This window comes from Bombus pascuorum, chromosome 10 (genome assembly GCF_905332965.1).
Source record: "Bombus pascuorum chromosome 10, iyBomPasc1.1, whole genome shotgun sequence".
NCBI lineage: Eukaryota > Metazoa > Arthropoda > Insecta > Hymenoptera > Apidae > Bombus > Bombus pascuorum.
In genome coordinates this window covers 3,058,553-3,078,826 of record NC_083497.1, presented here as the reverse complement: position 1 = coordinate 3,078,826, position 20,274 = coordinate 3,058,553, and the positions used below count along the sequence as shown (strand labels likewise).

The window sequence follows — 20,274 nt, the reverse complement described above, 5'->3', positions numbered from 1 at the left end:
GGACTTTCTCTCTTCTTCCAATGTGTGGAACCCGTGAAGTCACTGGCTGCACGTGAGTGACGGCCATTTTGGCGAGTTTAGTGTGTTCTATACACGCTTGATTTTCCGCTCTAACATTACTCAAAGCCTGCAGGTAATAGATTTTCTAAAGCGTCCGAAGTATTCATTTGTGCTCTTTTCGACCGTTACGTATGTTTTTGTTTCATTTTCTTCTTTGATCGCTTTTTTGTAATTTTTTATTTTTTGTCTCTTTTCTTTTTCATTTATTACTTGTTTTGTTACATTACTGTGTTACTTTCAAAAAATAGAATCTACGAGATGGAATTCAATCTACTTCAAAAAAAGCAGCTATTGCTTGGACTTGTGAGTATGGGCTCTTACATGCTGATAAATACTGTCATTATCATGCGAAACCGATTGCGTTATGTGACAAGGTAAAGCACAGGTTTGGTTGATTTCGATATCCACTTGGCCGTCAAATAAGTAAACCATATAATATGTAACCACGATTACTTTTTTGAGGAAATTCCCTTGCCTTTTGACAAAGCGGTCACGTAAGTTTTAAACTTATTTTCGTAATTTTAACATATTATCTAAGCTATTTTAAATATTATTCAATTTTTCAGATTGATATACTGTTTTGCTTGAGACTTTTCATGCACGGATACCGTTCATGAATTGAGCGATTTTACATTAGGCAACGATTTTGTGGTACTACTATCATTCGCAACAATTGCTGTATGGTTTTATTATCGCCGAGAGATGATAGTGGGACACTTTTTAAATATAATTGGGGGAATCCGAAATTACAGGAGGATTTCGGGAGCTGGATCTTTAACCATTGCTCAGGTACTTTATGTAACAATTCGATATTTCAATTTTTGTATTACTTATTACTTTGTACTATTTCCATTTGAATACTGTTTCCATTTTCATATTATGTTATAGACCGACCAAGCCAAATTCGACAAACAAAAATATAATCGTGGCAGCAGAGTTGTAAGTCAGAGTTGAATTTTGGGTCTGATAAATACCCCCCCCCCCCCTCCCCAAAGAAAAGAAACAGATGGTATTAGTGTTAAATGCTAAGGTGAAGACATTAGTTTTAGCAAGGAAATGTTATGCCATGCTGATTGCAGAGGGATACCTATTTAGAATAGTCAGTCATAATATGGATTTTGTAGGTAAACTACGATTGATTTTAGTTTGAGTTAGTATTTACTTCTCAGCCGCCACAAAGTGGCTGGTTATGTTCGTACAAACTAATTTTTGGTCAATTTAACTATAGTTCTTGATGATATGTATACAAAAAAAAAAAAAAAAAAAAAAAAAAAAAAAAAATAGAATCCAATTGACAGCCAGCTAAGGCTTGGATGAGATGAAAAGATCGCTTAATGAATTTGCCGATCGCTTGTGCCAATATTTATAGCGACGATTTTGTCGTCATAACAACATCGATTTGATGGCATCGTTGATAGAATCGACAGTAAGTCTAGAGCATGTAATTCCTCATTTGTAAAGATCAATCAGATGTCCTCTGTGCAGTCCACTTTTTGGACGAAAAATGAATAGAAGTCGATATGGCATCAGAGTAACATGTAAAATACGCTAAAAACGCTCAGCTTTAGATAGTCATAATTTCTGAACCAGTAAATTTTGTAACTTCAAACTTGCATTTTTGGATTCTACGCATCAAAAGCTATTTTTCAGCCTAATTTTGTAGTATTTCAATTAAGTAGTAGCATCTCCATATTAGTGCTAATATAAAAACGCATATATAGATATTTTTAAATTCGCAATGAAAAGAAAATTTGTTCTTTCACTTCCAGATAACAAGAGTGTGCTGCATGAGCTTCATAATGCTCAGCTCATGAAATGCTATATAGTATTCTGCATCTATGTATTTCCATGGCAGTGTCACGTAAACTTGTGACTTAGATTATTAAAAAAGAAGGTTGAGCAAACTTTGTCCATTAGTTGTAAACGCTGAAATAGTGTCTGCCAATTTGATAACATGGAAATCACGAAAATTAAGAACACAATATAAGTAATGAAATATATTATGTTTTTCATAGAAATAGAAATAATATATAAAAGTCGATATTCTAAAAACTTTTTGTTATGAGGATATTATAAATAAGTTTACAGGTGCTAAAATTCCTTAAAATAATTTAATATTGATTTCTTATTTTTATATCATATTTTCTAAATCTTAAATTAATAATACAAATTAACAGAACTTCTAAAGTTTTGATTTTTTCAAACAAATATCGCCTTTATTGTTGTTTCTATACATAGTGTTTGGCTGTAGATGTAAAAAATTTAAGGGGTGAATGCAGCTTTACGTGTTTTTCGGTTATTGATAATTCAAAATTAGCCGAAATGTCCCTGTACGCGAGCAAACCTTCTTACACTAATGTAAATAGGTCAGCCTGAACAGCGCAGCGTACACATAACACATGAGCGGCAGCTTACCTCGTAAAGTAAATAAAGGTTCTCTATAGATTGTAGAGAAGACATAATTGGAAACGTAAACAACACTGCGTGACGTTTTGTAAAAGAAATGGTAAATAGTGCATTAAACCTGCTTGAGGTGCGTAAAGATACGCGTAATAAAGTTGTAATAGTCAATTATATTAAAAAATTACTTTAAGTACAAATACAGAGATAGTGTATTCCGTCGTAATTGTCGCTCGCTCAATACTACTATTCAACTCTCTAACTGGTCAGCTATTCGACTATATTGGCTCGGTTTTTAGATTGGTATTAGAGAGGATGTTCGTCTATTTATATATATTAATCGGTGGAGTAATAGAAAGTTCAAAGTTGATTCTGGTTGACGATTACAAATAACAGCGATATTGTTTTGTCCGGATTTCGTTTACCTTTAAATCTCGTAAATCGAAACAGCATTGGTACAAATTGCATTGGTCCAAAGCACAACATGAGTCACTTTAGATTCAAATCGTCCTATGACTCATGTGCCACTACATGTTTACTTGTAAAAATACACAAGGGTATATAGAATTTTTGATTGACATTGATTACGTATATTTGTCATTCCACATTTATTAAATGTTGTCTCATCAGGAAATATACCTATTCGCAAAAATTTTTGCTTTTTGAATTTTCTTGAATAAGGTACAGTATTTATCATCGTGTTGAATTCGTCCGCTAGATTTCGTAGGTTTTAACGTACCGGTATCCCGCAATCATTCGTCTATTTTGCAAAATATATTTGCGCTGGGTATAGTCCTATTGGGATATTTTTTCGGCGTATAAATTTCGCACTTTTGTGCTATTGCCGTCCGCCGCACTGTAGCAAAACTGCATTCGAAAGTTCTCCAAATGTATACATATTCTAATAAATTAGGACTCCACGTAGATACACAATTCACATGGAAACAGCATATCAAATCAATAATAGACAAAATATAGACAGCAAGGAGACAAATGCACTAGCTAACAAGTCGAAAATCCAAATTAAGCACAGAAAACAAATTAAAAATATGCAAAACCATCATAAAACCAATCTGGACGTACGGAATTCCACTATGGGGAACAGCAGCAATGAGCCATATAAGCAAAATAGAGACAATTCAAGCTAAAATTCTTAGAACGATAGTAAACGCCCCATGGTACGTTAGAAACGAGGACATTCTGAAAGACCTGGGAATACCAGCGGTCAAGGAGGAGATTTGCAAGAAGGTACAGAGAAAGAATAGCAACGCACCTGAACCGGCTGGCAGCGGAAACGAACAACACAACAAACATTGAAAGAAGATTAAAAAGGAAACACCCAACAGATCTCATAAAGGATATAACCTAGCAAACACGAGGATGGTACCCCGCTGGGGGTAGCCACCCACATGCTATATTTTATTTTTATTTTTTTTATTCTTTATTCACTAAGATATAATCCAACAAGATATAACACTTTACCAAATGTCCGCAAGGACAAATTGTAAAATAACCAAAATAAAATAAAAAAAAAAAACTAAGATATAATAATTTAGCAAATGTCCTCTGGACAAATTGTAAAAATCAAATAAATAAACTAGAAAAAAAAAATTCTAATAAATATGGCTACAATATAAATACTGCTACACTATATGCAACACTCACTACGTGTACAATATACGCACTATGCGGACTGCACACACAATACGCCCAAGTAACTAATTTAATAATTTTTACTTCTTTGGAAGTTCCTCATCGACTGTCGGAATGATTTTGTTCTTCCAAGACTGTTCTGGCCTCTTGATTTAATGTCTAAAACATGGCAATATAGTAACTGAGAGTTCATTCCGAAAGAAGAATTTGTAACACAAGGGTATGATATTGCGGAAGCGAACAGGCTGTACATTAGATGTGTTTAAATACCCAAAGCTATTTATTAAGATGAGATTTATTAAGATGGTCATTGGAAAAGTGGACTTGCTGTTTATCCGGTAGGTCTGAAAATATTTCAATTCTTCAAGCCTTGGTGTCTTCAGTTTCTATGATAGTGACATATTTAATGCGTGGGAAGAAAAAAATTAGAAGAATGCTCTAAGAAAACTCTAATATAGAAAAGAAGCACAATTGTTGTATTTATTATTTATTTTAAAGTAAACATTGTGACTATATTCGTAGAATAATATAAAATATTAATTTGTCATTTTGTAGGAACTGTTAAAAAACCGACTATAAGTTTTTCGGTAAATATTTAATTTTTATCACAAAATGTATATATTGGCAATGAAACTGTATACCATAAAAATATATCACTATATTTCACCTTTGTCTATTTCTTACACTATTATATTTAGAGGTAAATAATATTTGTTTCCAGAGAGTTGCCTAATTAACTTCGATCGTTGTGAATTATATAAGTGACTCTACCTGTTACGTCGCGTGAGATGGTCCGCGCGACATCCCTTATGGTCAGGCCGCCTAGGCCTACCCATCGTCACAGTGACCCGTATTAGGCCCAAGGAACCTCCATAAACCGCATCTGTTAACCATTAAGTTACAGTCATATAAAAAGCGCCGGTTTATGGAAGGTGCCAAAAGTCCGTTAGTTTATTGCACATCCTCGCTAATTGCGAAGAAAGCAGATGTGCCCTGCGAAACTGCTGGGTTTTCCCTAAGAACAAGGACACCCATGAGCCAAATGTGCAGGAGACTTTCTCCTCATATTGTGTTTATTAACATTGGCCATAACCAATGGGCATCGCGGATCGTTACCCTCACTATTCTACCCAAAAGAGTAAACAGCGAATCCGCGTCCTTAGTTCAGAAGAACACATCCTCACCGAGTTTTCCTCAGTAAGAGCAGTAGAGCAGACAGTCAGTCAGGATCTCGGGCTATGACGCGCTAACACCTCAACCCTCGGGTAAGACCTCAAAATAAAATCTGTAAGTTCCACGTGTTGTTAATGGTGATAAATAAATATATACTAGATAACTGTAGACTACAGTTATTCCAACACAACCACCCCTATTATCGTAACTGAAATCAGGGGATCGCCCTGCTCGCGGTGTCGATTCGTACATCGTAACGGGAATTTACGACTCCCGTTGACGCGTCTCAAAGCGAACGCGTCTCCCCGCGACTGGACGAAAATACACTACCAAATAATATTGTTTATATCTTGAACTACATTTTTATATTCGCATTTTGAGTTGTTGGCAAAATTTGTAAGAAAAAGTGATATAGTTAAGTTATAATGATCAGTTTTATTACAATTGCTAGTAATAATAAGCACACGAGAAAGTCCTTTTCGTATACCACGGCATTGATTAATCAGTACGACACTTGTGAAACTAATATTGGACTTTATTAAGTCCCTGTTGATAGAAACAAATCGTCTCCTTAATCGTAGTACTGCAGTGTTCCTTCTTAGAAATATAATGAAACTTCCAATGTACACAGATTTACTATCAGAATATTTTATTATCCAAACGTTCTATTCAGCAAAGGAAATATATTTCCGAGTTGTGTTTTACTATTGTTCCGTCTGAAGGAACAAAAAACGCGAAGATTTTTGAAAGCAATCTTACGATATATGCTTTCGAAGACACAAGGCACTTTTTAAGTCAGGACATTAGCACTGGAATCAATTTCTTTCCGCAATTGTAATAGTGCTTGTAATTTATCACGCCTTCCTTTTTTTTTTTTTTTTTTCGTGGAGGAAATCCGCACGGACACCCGCCGTTTCTAGGGGGAAGAGCGGCGTGGTAGTGTCGTACTCCAACCGACTAAAACCTCCACGATGACCGTCCCTATTGCGACCGAGGGGTGCCCGGGAACCGCTGTGGTGACACACCGGCCCCCCCGTGCACAACATTCTGTCCGTATTACGTCTCGCACTCTCCCAGAGGTCGTCCGGATCCCCAACCAGACTGCTTGGTGCATCCCGGGTGCTGGAAGGTCCAGCACCTAACTTCATTCCCCTTCGGAGGTCACTGCGGCTCTCGCGCGCCTCATGTAGGCGGGTCCACGGGCACCGCCGTGCCCTCGTCGGCCAATCCTCTCGGGATGGGAAGCCCGCTCCCTCAACCGCTTCCGCAGCATAACTAGCTCGCAGAAGGAGGTTACAGCCTTCCTGCCCCTCTCGCTCGTCAACAGCGCTGCAAAAATCGCCGGTGGCGAGAGGTCGAACCCTATTTCCTCGATGAGAGAGTGTCGCGGCGCAGTGATGGCAACGCGCGGTCGCCCCCTTCCCGATTCGGCGTAAATACTCGCCGAAGCATCCATGTCCCGTGAGCACCTGCGTCACTCTGTAGGTCAGGGGAGGTGCGCCTCCGTCCAGCCAAACGTCCCAGTTTGGGAGGACGGCCCCGAGGACCCTCAGCCCCGGCGCGACAGTTCTTGTGTCGAGGCTGGCGCGCCATCTGTCGAGCAGCTCCCGTCGAGCCTGCGCCTCCGCGTCCGCGTCCGTCGCTTCAACTTCGCCCAGCAGACACCGATTGCGGAGATAGATCTCGCGACACGTCAGGGCCTGCAGCTCGAACAGGGGAAGCCCGGCGAGTACCGCCGCTGCCGCCGCCGAAATGGTGCGAAAACCCCTCGTGATTCTGATGGCCACCGACCTGTGCAGTCTCCTGATCGCTCGGAGACTGCGGCTGCTGGCCTTCAGATCTCCTGCCCAGATCGGAGCTCCGTAGAGGAGCTTTGATCGAACCACGCCGGCGTACAGCCTACGCACTCCGACACTGGGCCCGCTCAGTCGAGGTAGCAAACGTCCCAGGCGTTCGCCGTCGCCTCGACCGACGGTATTAGACGCTCGAAGTGAGCGCCGAATGTCCAATGACTGTCGAGAGTCAGGCCCAAGTATCTCATACTGGTCCCGACCCGGATCTCTGCCCCCACCAACCTCAGGCGATAGTCCGCCGGAGGCGTTCCGTGATCGGCTCTCCAGCAAAACCACATCGCCTCGGACTTCCCGGGAGATACCTCCAGCCTCAACCCTTTGATCGCGGCGACCGCGCAGGCCATCGCCAGTTCCGCCAGACGGACGGTCCTGCTCCATGTCGATCCCTACACTAGCACCAGCGTGTCGTCGGCGTAGCGCGTCAGCGCCGAGTCCGGGGGCATCGAAGCCCGAAGTACCGTGTCGTACGCGATGTTCCACAGCAACGGGCCCAGTACCGAACCCTGCTGGACGCCACGGCACACCGCCCTTCCCATCATCCTCTCGCCCCGCCTGGTGTAGACGATACTACGGTCCCGGAGGAAGGCCCGAACCACACCCCGCAGGTAAGCGGGCACCCGATGGAACTCGAGGGCCCGGCCTATCCCGTCCCAGGGATGCTGCTAAAGGCGTTGACTACGTTTAACGACACAGCCAACGCCACGTAAACCCGCCGCATGGCCCCGGCCGTGGACCGCCGTGGACCGCCCCCTCCGGAAGCCAAACTGGCTGTCGTGTAGCCCGGGAGCACGCTTAGACAGATGAGACTCGAGTCGGGCAGCCACAATCCTCTCCAACAGTTTGCCAGCCTGAACCAACAGGCACACAGGTCGGAAGGCGGAAGGCGAGTCCGGGGAACGTCCCGGCTTCGGCAACAGGACCATACGCCCCTCCTTCCATAGGACAGGGAACTCGCCCCGTGACAGGCATCTGTCAAACAGAGTCCTCAGTCTTGGGGCCAAGACTCCGGCGACCCCCCTCCATACACGGGCCGGAACCCCGTCGGGGTTCTCCCGGGGCCCTCCGCGCTCCGATACTCCCGACAGCCCCAGCTAGCTCATCCTCAGTGATCGCCAACTTCGGGCCTCAGCCACCCGCGGTCCCGTGGTCCCTCCCCCGTTCGCCACAGCTCCCGCTCTTCGCTTGTCCCGCCCTCCTCCCCATTCATCGCACCCGGGAATAGGGCCCCGTAGACTTCCTCCACGAAGTGAGAGTCCATGCTCTCCATCGTGGGAGGCGCCCAAGGACGGAGCTTGTTCAGCACTAGTCTGTATGGGTGCCCCCAGAGATCGGAGTCGAGGGTGGCCAGAAGCTCATCCCTGGCTCGTCTCTTCGCCTCCCTGATGGCTCGCTGCAGAGGCCTCCGTGCTTCGCGGTAGGCGTCGTGCAAATACGCCACCGTAGTTTCATCCTCTCATCGCCTACGCCGAGATCTAGTATATCGGCGCCGAGCGCGGATGCACGCCTCGCGGAGATGAGCGATCTCTTCAGATCACCAGTACACCGCCCCGGCGCGGCGTGATGTTCCGGATCGCGGCATACATGAATCGCAGATCGCCTGAAAGTCGCGCCTCAGGCGGGCTGCCCCCGCCTCCGTTTCTTCATCCGCCGGGGGCTCCTCAGCCGAGGCGACGGCCAGCGCGGCCGCGGTCATGAGATCCTCGTCGCGGTAGGTCGCCGCCCACCGCGGGAAGCTCCTTCTTCCTCTCCCCGACGAGCTCCTGGACCCGCACGATCCGAACAAACGGCCACCTCCCGCGCCACCGACTCTCTCGTCCATCACTATATGGAGGTGGTCCGAGAGTGTTTCCTCGGCCAACACCTCCCACCCCGAGACACGGCCGAAAGCGGCAGGGCTTGCCCACGTGAGGTCCACTATGGACGCGCCGCGCCACGCCACGCACGTTCTGGACTATTCCCGATTGATAAGCCGGAGGTCGTGTGCAGCCGCCCAGTCCAGCACCGCGCTCCCTCTTTCATTGGTCCTGCGGGAACCCCACGCTGTGGAGCGTTGAAGTCCCCGAGGATCAGCGACGGATAGACGCCAAGACGTATCACGCAAGCTGCGAGACCGTCAAGGAAGGAGGCGTATTCCATCCAGCGACATGTAGACGCCAACTACCACCAAGTCGCCCCATTTCACGGTCACAAAGCCTCGTCCCTGCTCGGTCATCGAGCAGGGGGAACCCCCGCGACCCCGGTCCAGAGTATGGCGACCGAGCCGAGTAGATCCCCAGCGCCACGTGACGCATCTGGGATGCTATACGGCTCCGCTACCTCTGCCAGGGCGATCCCCCGCTCCACCAGGCTCTGGAGCATTAAGTCCTGAGCCCGGTGGCAGTGGTTGAGGTTGCACTGCAGGAGCGAGCGCTGTCCACCTCTTCTCCTTCCGTTTACGTCGGGGAAGGCTCCGTTTCCCTGGCCACCTCCTGGCCGTTTCCCTCGCAGTCGTCACGGTCGACCTCCTCTTTATCACTTCTGGCCTCCGTGGGGCTGGTCAACGGTTTCGTCTTTTCACTCGTCGTCGCGTCCCCGCCCTCGTCAGAAGCGAGTCTCATCCCCTGTATGGTTCTCCCCCTGCGGGTCGGTGGCGTACACGTTGGAGACCCCAGCCGGTGCGACGCTGGCAGCCCTAAGTCCGCGCATTTAGGGCATTTAGGGCATTTAGGTGCCCATGCCAGGCAGTCCCTTGCACGATGCCCTTCCATGCCGCACCGATAGCAACGATCCGACCGGTCAATCGCTGACGGGCAATCCCGGCGCACGTGGCCCGTCTCCAGGCATTTGTAGCACTGAAGTTGATGCGCCGGTAGAGGGGAAACCATCGCTGCTGACCATCCTATGTGGAGCCTGCCTCCTGGAGTGTCTCCTCCCCCGGTATGTACATTTTCCTAAGCCTTAAATAACAATAATTCTTGTAAGAACCGTATATGAAATATCGTTTCACTGTCAATGGATTTAGTAGATTTGTTTAGCATGAAACAGTAAACGATCGTTTGGATATTTAAAATATATTGCGTAAAATGTTTTGATGTTGTTTCAACAATGAGTAACTTTAAGAAGTGGTTAATCCAATATGTCAATAAAATTAATAGAAGATGTTCTGCTGATAACGAAAAAATATATTATTGACCACAGATAGCACTTGTATATGCATCACTTGAATTTTTGCCAAGAAAATATTACAGACTTCGAGGAACACTAAAAAGCATGAAACAATTTCTATTTCATTTGTATTTTATTTAGAGATATATGCAACAAAAGTTAGATGACCAATTTTCTAACTAAACAATGTATTAAATACATTGCAACTTTTTGCAAGGTGGGGAAAAATTAAAAATACTTCTAATTTATAATCTATTTCCATTTTTAATGGCATAAAATCACTAACGATTGGATCTTAAACTAGTGATAAGCTTTTTGTATATATATGTTGGGTTGGCGCTAGGGGCGTGTAATGAGTCTTCGTCGATGTTGTTCATTGTTGTTGCACAAACGTTTATTACATAGATATAGTTGATACAAGATTGACAAGCGGCCGCGGTAACTAAACGCTAATGACAATGACCCTAGGTTCAATATAGCGAATCCACGGTCCACGGGATAACCAATACTTTGCTTCGAAGTCTAAGTCAGACTCGACTTACTCCTCGTGATACAAGGATCGCTTGATTAGCTCTTTGCTAAGACGTAGATTATTCACCGATTGTACAAACACACTAGGTATATGGCTAATGAAACTGCAAGAAAGGGAACGACTTTCCGTCACGACGACGCTGCAGAGGAAAACTATGATGGGATGTGCCTAAATGCACGAAATCATCGGATTCGTCAAAGAAAGCCTTCATACGGAGGGTGAGGGAAATAGACATTGCTGTTAATTGGTTAATTTCTATATTGGCGGTTAGAAAAGGATGCTAGCCGACCTTGAGAGAGAGTTCTTAGCGGGAAGCGTCGCACGTGAGGAAATCTGATCTCCCATATCTTCCCGCAATAGGTGACAGATTTACGGGCGAATAGAATAAAGACTGTTTGTCAATCTGAAGGACTTTAGTTAACTAAGTCCTAAGATTTGTAGCGGATCCTCAGACTATCTGAGCATAAACTGTGAATGATGCATCGACATCTGGCGATCATCTTACCCAAAGAATGCGGTCTATGTGTGGCGAGCCGCGGGGCTGTTAAAATGTTTTATTGTCAAGTGCCGGTACTGCCAATTCTTTAAAGGAAAGCTATGCAACTTCATATCTCTGTTAGGCGGAACGTTCATCCCGCGACCGTGGCTACGCTTCGGCGACTGATTGTCGCCTCGAGCCTAAATGCTCATTGTCACAAGTTTCGAATGACTGTGTTTGGTTATTTCGTAAATGCTACGGTATTTAGGTTTTCCAAGTAACTCCAACGGGGGGCCCGGTGTCCTTTCATCTCCGACATAAATATTATAGAACTGTAGATTACAGTTTTATTACATAACAAATACCCCTATTATCCCACAATAAATAAGGGGATCGACCTGTTCGTGGTGTCGATTATTATAATCGTAATGGGAATTTACGACTCCCGTTGACGCGCTTCAACGCGACCGCTAGAACTGTAGCAAATACAAGATCGATATTGATGCCAGAAAGCGGAGAGAATAATCGGCGTTCTGGAGGGATTCCTGCTTAATATGAAGCGTCCACTTTACGGTACAGGATCCTATATTGTAACCTATGGGATTCAGTGATTCTATACGTTGTTCCAATCTGGGTAGTTTACTCTTTGGCGTGCTTTGACGAGTATGACTCATAATAAACATTTTGTACCAAACATGAATATCACGTGTCAGACCAGTGGAATGAAAATCAGGCTAATCGAGAACACCATAGTAGCGCTTAGAAGAACTAATAACAAAATAGATTATAAATATAGAAGGTGAGGGATTATGGCTGAAACCCTGTAGCATTTACTGGGGATACGCATCCACACTAAAGCTAAAAGAATAAAGGGACGCGATGAAATTTGTAGTTTAATTGTGAACAAGATTCCACAGCACTGTACGGCATTTAAAACTAATGAATAAAATCAGGTGTTACATCCGGTGACTCTTTACGTTCGAGGCGGCCACCAGCTGTGCACATAGAATTAAGCGGATCGCAATAATCCTGCGGAACTGTCATAAAACGAGGCTTTTCGATTTACCGTTAAGGCCGTCAATTAGCATAAAGCATCTTCGAGTCAAGAGATTTCTTATGGTTGTTGCTTCATCAGCATGGGGAAACATGGGTTTTCCCATTTTACCCGGGGTTCTGCCCGCAAGTGACCAGTGGTGGGACGATCACCACCGAGTAAGAGATTTCTTTTGCGACATCGTCTTCACTGGATCTACGACTACAGATCAGTCGACATCTCGGCACTGATTCTTCAACCTCAGAACAGTCAACATCTCTTTACCGGGTTATCACCCTTCAATCATTCACATACTTAACTTATACCTTACGCACCAGCGTAACTATCTTTTCTACAAAGTTCTTGGAAATATATACTACCTTTGAACTGTTAATCAAGTATTCTACTCATTAAAACCACCTCTATTATCCTAATCGAAATAGGGAATCGATCTGTTCGTGGCGTCGATTGTCTAATCGTGATGGGAATTTATCGAATTCGAATTAATGGGACTGGTCGAAAAAACATCAGGACTGATTTTCACATTATCAATATGTTGTAGAACATAGTTTAATTTATAAAATAACTAAAGAAATATAAATATAAAAGCGATTAAATAAAATGAGTACGTATGCGCACATATTGTTACGATGTGATCTTGATCTTCGATGTTTGCAACCGCTACGTGTTAGTCTAGATGTTGAATCTTAGGTTTCTCGAATTATATTTAAATCAAAACGGTAGTTGCTGCCACCAGAAATAGTTGTTGAACTATTTCGATTAGTTCGATTCTCGTCCGTTATTTTTTTTTAAACAAGGCAAACGACTGAATGAAATGATTTTAAAAACTTGTCGCACCCTTCTAAAGCGCGGCACTATTTTGAATTTTCAAACAGTTGTATCTTCGATGTTCTAATTCATCGTTAATTAGCGTATCAATACGACTGGTAAATAAAATTCCACGTTTCGGTTTACCCGCTATGTGCAGGAGTATTAGTACGGGAAGGATTAAAATTTTCTTGGAATAAATAAATATTTCTGATATCTTCTTAATTGGTAATTTATTCGAATTATTTACTCATATGTTTATTTACAAGACTCTGACATTGATTCTTTATGTGAGTTATAGAACAGGGATAATAGTTATTATTGTAAATTACTGGCGATGGAGATTTATATTGATGGCGAAGGATGGATTTCCGTTTACTCTATGATTAATTCTGATATTTTTCAAACCTTCTCTTCTTCACTTTCAACTTCGATAGCTATTGGACGTTGAAACTAACATTCTGCACGTTTTCTACTGTTATGGATTTCATTTCTATGATTCCTTCTTGTTTTTGATATCTAACATGTATATAAGTTATCTATAATAATGCTGTCTGTGGAAACCAATGTCGTTTCACAAGTCTTGTCCAAAGATATTTTTTTTTATTTGGAAGAGTTTTACAATTAAATCTCATTGAGAATTATAAGTAAATTATTCTAGCGTGGTACTATAACTTTTTTCTGCTAACAGTTGGAGGAGAAATGCGAAAACTCGTAGGTGTCTTCAATTGTGTACTTTATTGTGATATTGAAGTATTTGTACGCATCCTATCTTTTATTTCCCTTAAGTTTTCTGTTTTTAATTCCATTTGCCTAGAATTTTTGCTCGCGCTATTCGCGAGTTATGACGTATTCTTTTTCTGTCTCGCTTTACATTTCTTGTGTAGCGCGAGACTTAACGATATAATATTTATATGTAACATTTACAAGTTATAAAATGAAAAAATTATCCATGTACATACAATATTTCGAGAAATAACAAAAAGAAATATTAAAGTTGCTGGGAAGGTTTAATAAACGTAATACGTTTTATTAAGTTTCCAAATAATTTATTTCGTGTTCTTGAATACAGTTGCTGAATAGTATTATTTAGTAATATTTGTAAAACTGTCGGCTGTCATTAATATTTTCGATGTTGCTTGGTCCTGCATTTATTTTTCCATTCGTTCCTAACTAGGTTTAATAACATTGAATAGAGAGTACGACGGGCACGGAGGGGTTTAATAGCAGGACTCCGGTAAGAGTAGCCAGAGAGAGGACACCGAAAAGAAAGAGCGAGGCGATCTTCGTTAAGGTCGGACAGGGCGTCAATTGGATTGGCCCACCTACAGGGAGGTGGCCAAGGCGAAGGAGACGTCAGTGGTGAAAAGAATCAGAGCCGGGTATGTCCTGATCGAGCTCACCAGTAAAGTAACGGCGGGCGAGGTCGCTGACAACCTCAAGAAAGTAATGCGGCAGGGTACGGAGACAGTTCCTCTTGCTAACAGAGAGACACTTGAAATTAAAAATAGAGGCCCGATAGCTACGAGGGAAGAACTAATCCAGGATATAGCAACAAGATTAAATATTAAAGAGGAGCAATGGAGGTAATAGGTGAGGAGCAATACAGGTGAAGTCCTTAAGGATGACGCCATGGGGAAGCAGGCGGTGCTGTCGGCGAGCACCGTACACAATGATAGGCCGATCAGAATTAAACACAGCTGACAGTAGCGACGGCTAGGATTCTGCCCAATATAGTGGGATGTTATGTTGTTGTTAGATGTCGCATGTTGGGACATAATGTTGCCAGGTGTACGGTGGTGACCGGCGAAATGGAAGATAGAGAGGGTTGTGCTCATACCTAAACCGGGCAGAGTTCCCACGTTAACATCGTCTTTCCGACCGCTCAGCGCGCTTCCAGTACTTAGTAAAGTCCGGGAGCACACGTTTAAGAACCTGATCGAGGAAAGTCTGGGACTGGACGCATTTCATGATGGCCATTATGGGTTCAGGAGAAGAGTGAGTACGGTGGACGCCCTGCATCAAGTAATAGATCTTGCTGGCTGGTCCAAAAGAAGAAATAGGATTTGTGTGTTGGCGGCGGTGGACGTGAAGAATGCGTTTAACACTCTCAGCTAGAGTAAGATCTTGGAACAAACAGAATCTAGAGGGATACCCAGGAAATTGGTGACGCTCCTTGAGAATTATCTCGAGGACAGAAAGATTATAGTAAGGACGACAAGAGGAACGTTAAGGAAGAATGCGTATGTTACGTCGAGCGACACTCTGCCTCGACCGGGCCACATACCGCGGGCAGGCTGGCAACCAGATGTCCTCACATCATCACGGCGTGCCTTCAATAGCCTCAAGGACCCATCCTTATTGTTTACTACGGGAAGATTCGGGAAGATTCGTTCTGTCACGTATGATGCTGTTGCGCCGCGAGGCTTAGTATGGATCGTGTTTCTAACCGTCGCTCGCGGTCCTCCAGCGTTGTATACAAATTGTCTCATCTTCCCGACGAAACATACAATGTATCGACGAGCGTATGGTTGCCGCTAAGCCGCGAGTTCCAGAAACGTCGATTTCGGTCCGTTCTTCATTTTCACAAAGAAGTCGGCTTACGTGATTGTCACGGATCGAATTTCTGTTTGGCACGTGTTACGCCAGATGCGATGGTCCTTGCGAGGTTCCCTATGGTCTGGGCGCCAAGACCTACACATTGTTACACTGATCCGCCACAAGCCTAAGGAGATACCATAAACCGAATCTGTTCAGTTTCATTTCTCTTCACATAAACATTTTCGGTTTACGGAGAAAGCGGGTATCTGGCGAGATAACAGGCTTTTCTCATGAATAAGGATGCCCACGAACCACATCGGCTCTTCTTTTTCTTCACAGTTTCATCTACTAACCAATGGGCATCGCGGATCGTTACCCTCACTTTTCTACTGAAAAGTGTGGACGACGAATCCGCGTTCTAAGTTCAAAAGGGCACACCCACACCGAGCTTTCCTTCTTGATGGTACGAGACGGATCCGGACAGTTCTTTTCTTGATCTCTTGTAATAAAAAATATAACTGTGACCAATAAACCCAATTTTTTACTGAATCTTTGGTTATCACTTAAAATTACGTGACATTTTTGGCGATCCTGCCAGGATCCATTCGCTTCAGTGTAAACGAAATCACGATTTCGGCGTACGAGCATCATTGAAGATCGAAGGATTAGCGGACCACTACGAATCTTTGCTACTACGAAGCCCTGCAGCAACTTTCAACGTTCCACCACGGTGAAACTAGACGAGAGGATTACGGTCAGCGCAGAGCAAGCCTACGAATAAGATTCGGAATCCAGAAGCAACCGGAGTTATGGATAATTCGACTCGTGCCATACTCGACGCGATACAGAAACAAAATGAGAACTTCGCCGAACAAATCGAACTTCTTGCGCGACGTATAAAAGAAACGCAACAGATAACCGACAGTGAAAACAAGAAGCGTACGGCAGAAATTTAGATGCTAAACAAAAACATCTCAAAAATTATGATAGGACACGACGTTACTACGGAACTAGGCTCCCTGATTACTATGGACGGAGCTGTTACCGCGAGAGACAGAACTCCCCCACCATCCGTTCCAATTCGATCAGAAGCAGATAACTATCTCTCCTACGAAGACCGTTCACCGCGATTCACCTCTCCGAGCTTACGAGCCAAAGACGCGATAGCATGTATACCACAGTTAAACGGCGAAGACGATATCGGAGTAGAAGGGTTCATACGCGAAGTACGCGAAGTGTGAGCTTTGTGTAGTGAACAAACAATATTGCTCAAAATAATCAAGATCGGGAAAATTACGGATACAGCCGCAATGGCCATCCACAATATACCAATCAACGAATACGGACATCTGTACGATGCCCTACGACGAAACGTAGCCACCCAAGTCTCCGTTAGGGAACAACAAGACCAGCTACGCGAAACAAGACCAGCTACGCGAAACAAGACAGGGACGCGACGAAAGTGTTCAGAGTTACATTATCAGATTCCGCAGAGCGCTCAATAAATTACAGTGCAGTATAACAAACGAGTACTATGATGAAATCATTAGACGAGCAATGAAAGATAGAATCCTAAGAGACTCCGTAACCGATTTCATCCGAGGATTAAAACCCGAAATAGGACGAATATTACTCGGCAATCCACCATACAATATCATCGAAGCCGAAAAGAAAGCCGCCGACGTTGGGCGATACTTCAGGGAAGATCGAAGTTGACGACCAACAACCAATAAACCAGGCCTACAAATTAACGCCATAAGAGAAAGACTACTCACAGTGGTTCTACGATCCGACAGATGACGACATAAATTCCTCGTTGATAGCGGAGCAGGAATTAACATACTCAAACGAAAATGTGTATTACGACCAATAACGATGAAGGAACAAAAATTCTCGATGGGGCACTCTAGATTTAAGACTAATGAACACGCCTTGATAAAATTATTTGGTAAGGTTGTAGAATTCTTTGTAGTAGACAACAATTTTCCAATTATAGAGGACGGCATGCTCGGTTTTCCAGCTCTAACTAAATTCAAATTTGAACTGTCAAATCAAAAATTAAAACTCGACAATAATAATCTCTTGTTACAACAGGAAAACGACGTACCTCTAAAACAAGTAGTGTCAAAAACAGTCTATCAGAAAGAAACTCTGTATTCGAAAAAAAAAAAAAAAAAAAAAAAAATGGGAGAGAAGAATATTTGTATAGCAATTTATGTATTAATTTATTTTTTCTGCCGACATGAAATCTTAATCAACAGCCCCAATGCGACAGCCCCAATGCGACAGCCCCACCAACACCAAAGGCCCTGGCCGCAACACACAACGCCTTACGCCTCTCGCTGACGCGTTTTCCTCGCGACCGCGTCTCTCCACGAACGGTCGTAACAGTGTACGCAGGTGTCCTTCAAGGATCAATCCTTGGACCGCTACTCTAGAATCTGGTGTATGACAGTCTACTAAAGGAGTTGAAGGCAATTCCGAAAATGAATGCTGTCGCTCTTGCCGACGACTTGGCGGTGATTCTTGACGTGGCTAAGCACGAAAAGGCGGAGAATAAATTAAGTATGGCGGTGGGTGTGATTGTGCGGTGGTGTATCGATAAAGGATTGTAGATTGCACAGGAGAAGACCAAGGTGATACTGCTGACGGGCAAGCGAATCCCCATGGTAATTGAAATGAATGTGGGGGCCACTTTCTGACCACAAAGCAGGAAATTAGATACCTTGGGGTGTAGATAGATAACTGCAGAAGGTTCAGGGCTCGTTTGGAGAAAGTGTGCGGTAAGGCCGATGCCCTTATGGGAGTATTGAGATCACTGCTTCCCAATGTGAACGGTCCCACCGGCTCTGCGAGGAAGCTCTAGTATGGAGTCTGGGAGTCAGTGGTGCTCTATGCGGCACCTGTATGGGCAAAGGCGGTAAAAGGGAAAAAAGTTGGAATGCTCTTAAGAGGGCGCAAAGGGCCGCACTGGTAAGATCATCTACGGCGTCCGCACAGTGTCCCACGCAGCACTGTGTGCGCTTACGGGCACCTTGTTCATTTACTACACAGTCGAGCTTCGGTCGAGCCGAAAAATATCGAATCAAAAGAGAATATTTAGTCACGAGACGATACCCGTTCAAGAGAAGATCCGGCCTCGGTCTTTTATGAAAGGATCAAGACAGTGGAGGAGTGTATGGAGGATAAATGGAAGGAGTGGTGTGACTATCGCAACGATAACTGGACGAGGAGGCTGGTGGCAGACGTCTGCACGTTCAGGAGGCATAGGAGGTACAGCCCTTGGCATTGGCAAGTTATTTGGATACGAATTGTATAAATTCTCAAGTATACAGTGTGATTATACGACGACCGGCTACGTCAACGGACATTTCCCTTTTATATAAAAAACAATATGGATAAGTTAAATAAGGTAAATAAACGTACGGCTCAGGGGGTTTCGGAGCCTCCAGGCCCCGTCGGTGATTCGAGTAGCGTCCCAGGCTCGACCCGACGGTCACCTAGCGACTGGACGAACGGCGAGGGGAAGGTCGATCCCAGGGCCTCCCCTCGTTCGGTAAACACGACCGGGGACCAAGAAACATCCACAGTTGTCAAGGAGGAGAATAGGTGCAAGAAAATCACAAGGAAATACCTGGAATTTGACGAAGATATCGCGGAGGTCATCGAAGAAGTCGAGATGCCGATGCAGGCAAGCAAAGAAAAAACACCACCCAGCGAAAAGGCGATCCAAATCGTCAAGGAAGAATTCTTGAAAGGCGACAAGATCATTAGATATATGAGAAAGTCACCAGAGGAGGAGAGAGCGTGCAGACTAACGAGAAGCCTGGTCAGGAGCCAGTCGAAGGCAACGAGGGACGAGGCAGCCAGCACTTCGGAGCTAGACACACCGGCAGAAATGTCGGACTGCGGCAGCGAAGCGGCAGTAACAAGGGAATGTCTCAGGAGGAAGGTCATGATGAACAGAGCAACGGCCGAGAACAAAAGCAACGACGAAGACAGTATCGTCATTAAAATGAGCGAATGGAAGGCGATGACGAAAATCATCAGAGAAGTCTTCCGCGAAATTCAAGGAATAGGTAACAGACTATACCTCACGAATAAAAAGGATGCCGACATCAAGAAAAGGAGGGACGCTATTAGTAGGAGATATCGCCCATCGAAGGGAAAGGAGACACTAAAAGAAAGAGACCAATGATCGTGGAGGCCTCCTACGCCGAAGTCTGTACCGGCAACAGCTCGGCAAAAGCGACTTCGGATTGCACGGACAGCGATGGAAAGGAAGACTGGATCTCTGTCCGCGGAAGAAGAGAAAAATGAACGGACATCCCGACGATGGACAGGAAGGCGAACGCAGAAAGGGTGGCAATGGACAGGCCAAAGAGGCCGGAGAGGCCGGAGAGGCCGAAGAAGGTGCGCAATATTCTTGCAATATTCGCAATATTCGGGCCCGAAGCGATTCCCGTCAAAGTAGGACAAGATAAAGAGTGGATCCAGGTCTACAAGGAGATGATGGGTGCGAGGGAGGTCCTAAAGGAGAGCAACGGGATCAGAAGGACCAGAGCAGGAGACATTCTGA

At 44.3% G+C, this 20,274-nt stretch overlaps 1 long non-coding RNA gene across 2 annotated transcripts; it reads left to right on the top strand.

Annotated features, from left to right (window-relative positions):
- The first annotated feature begins 78 nt into the window (after positions 1-78).
- Positions 79-1,844, top strand: LOC132911415 (uncharacterized). Of its 2 annotated transcripts, none has more exons than XR_009658988.1 (4): positions 79-554; positions 627-849; positions 949-1,486; positions 1,830-1,844. It is a non-coding gene; the product is annotated as an uncharacterized LOC132911415 (long non-coding RNA). The 2 variants fall into 2 exon arrangements; XR_009658989.1 differs by lacking the exon at positions 1,830-1,844 and having other exon boundaries at positions 87-554; positions 949-1,184; positions 1,289-1,303.
- The last annotated feature ends 18,430 nt before the right edge of the window (positions 1,845-20,274 follow it).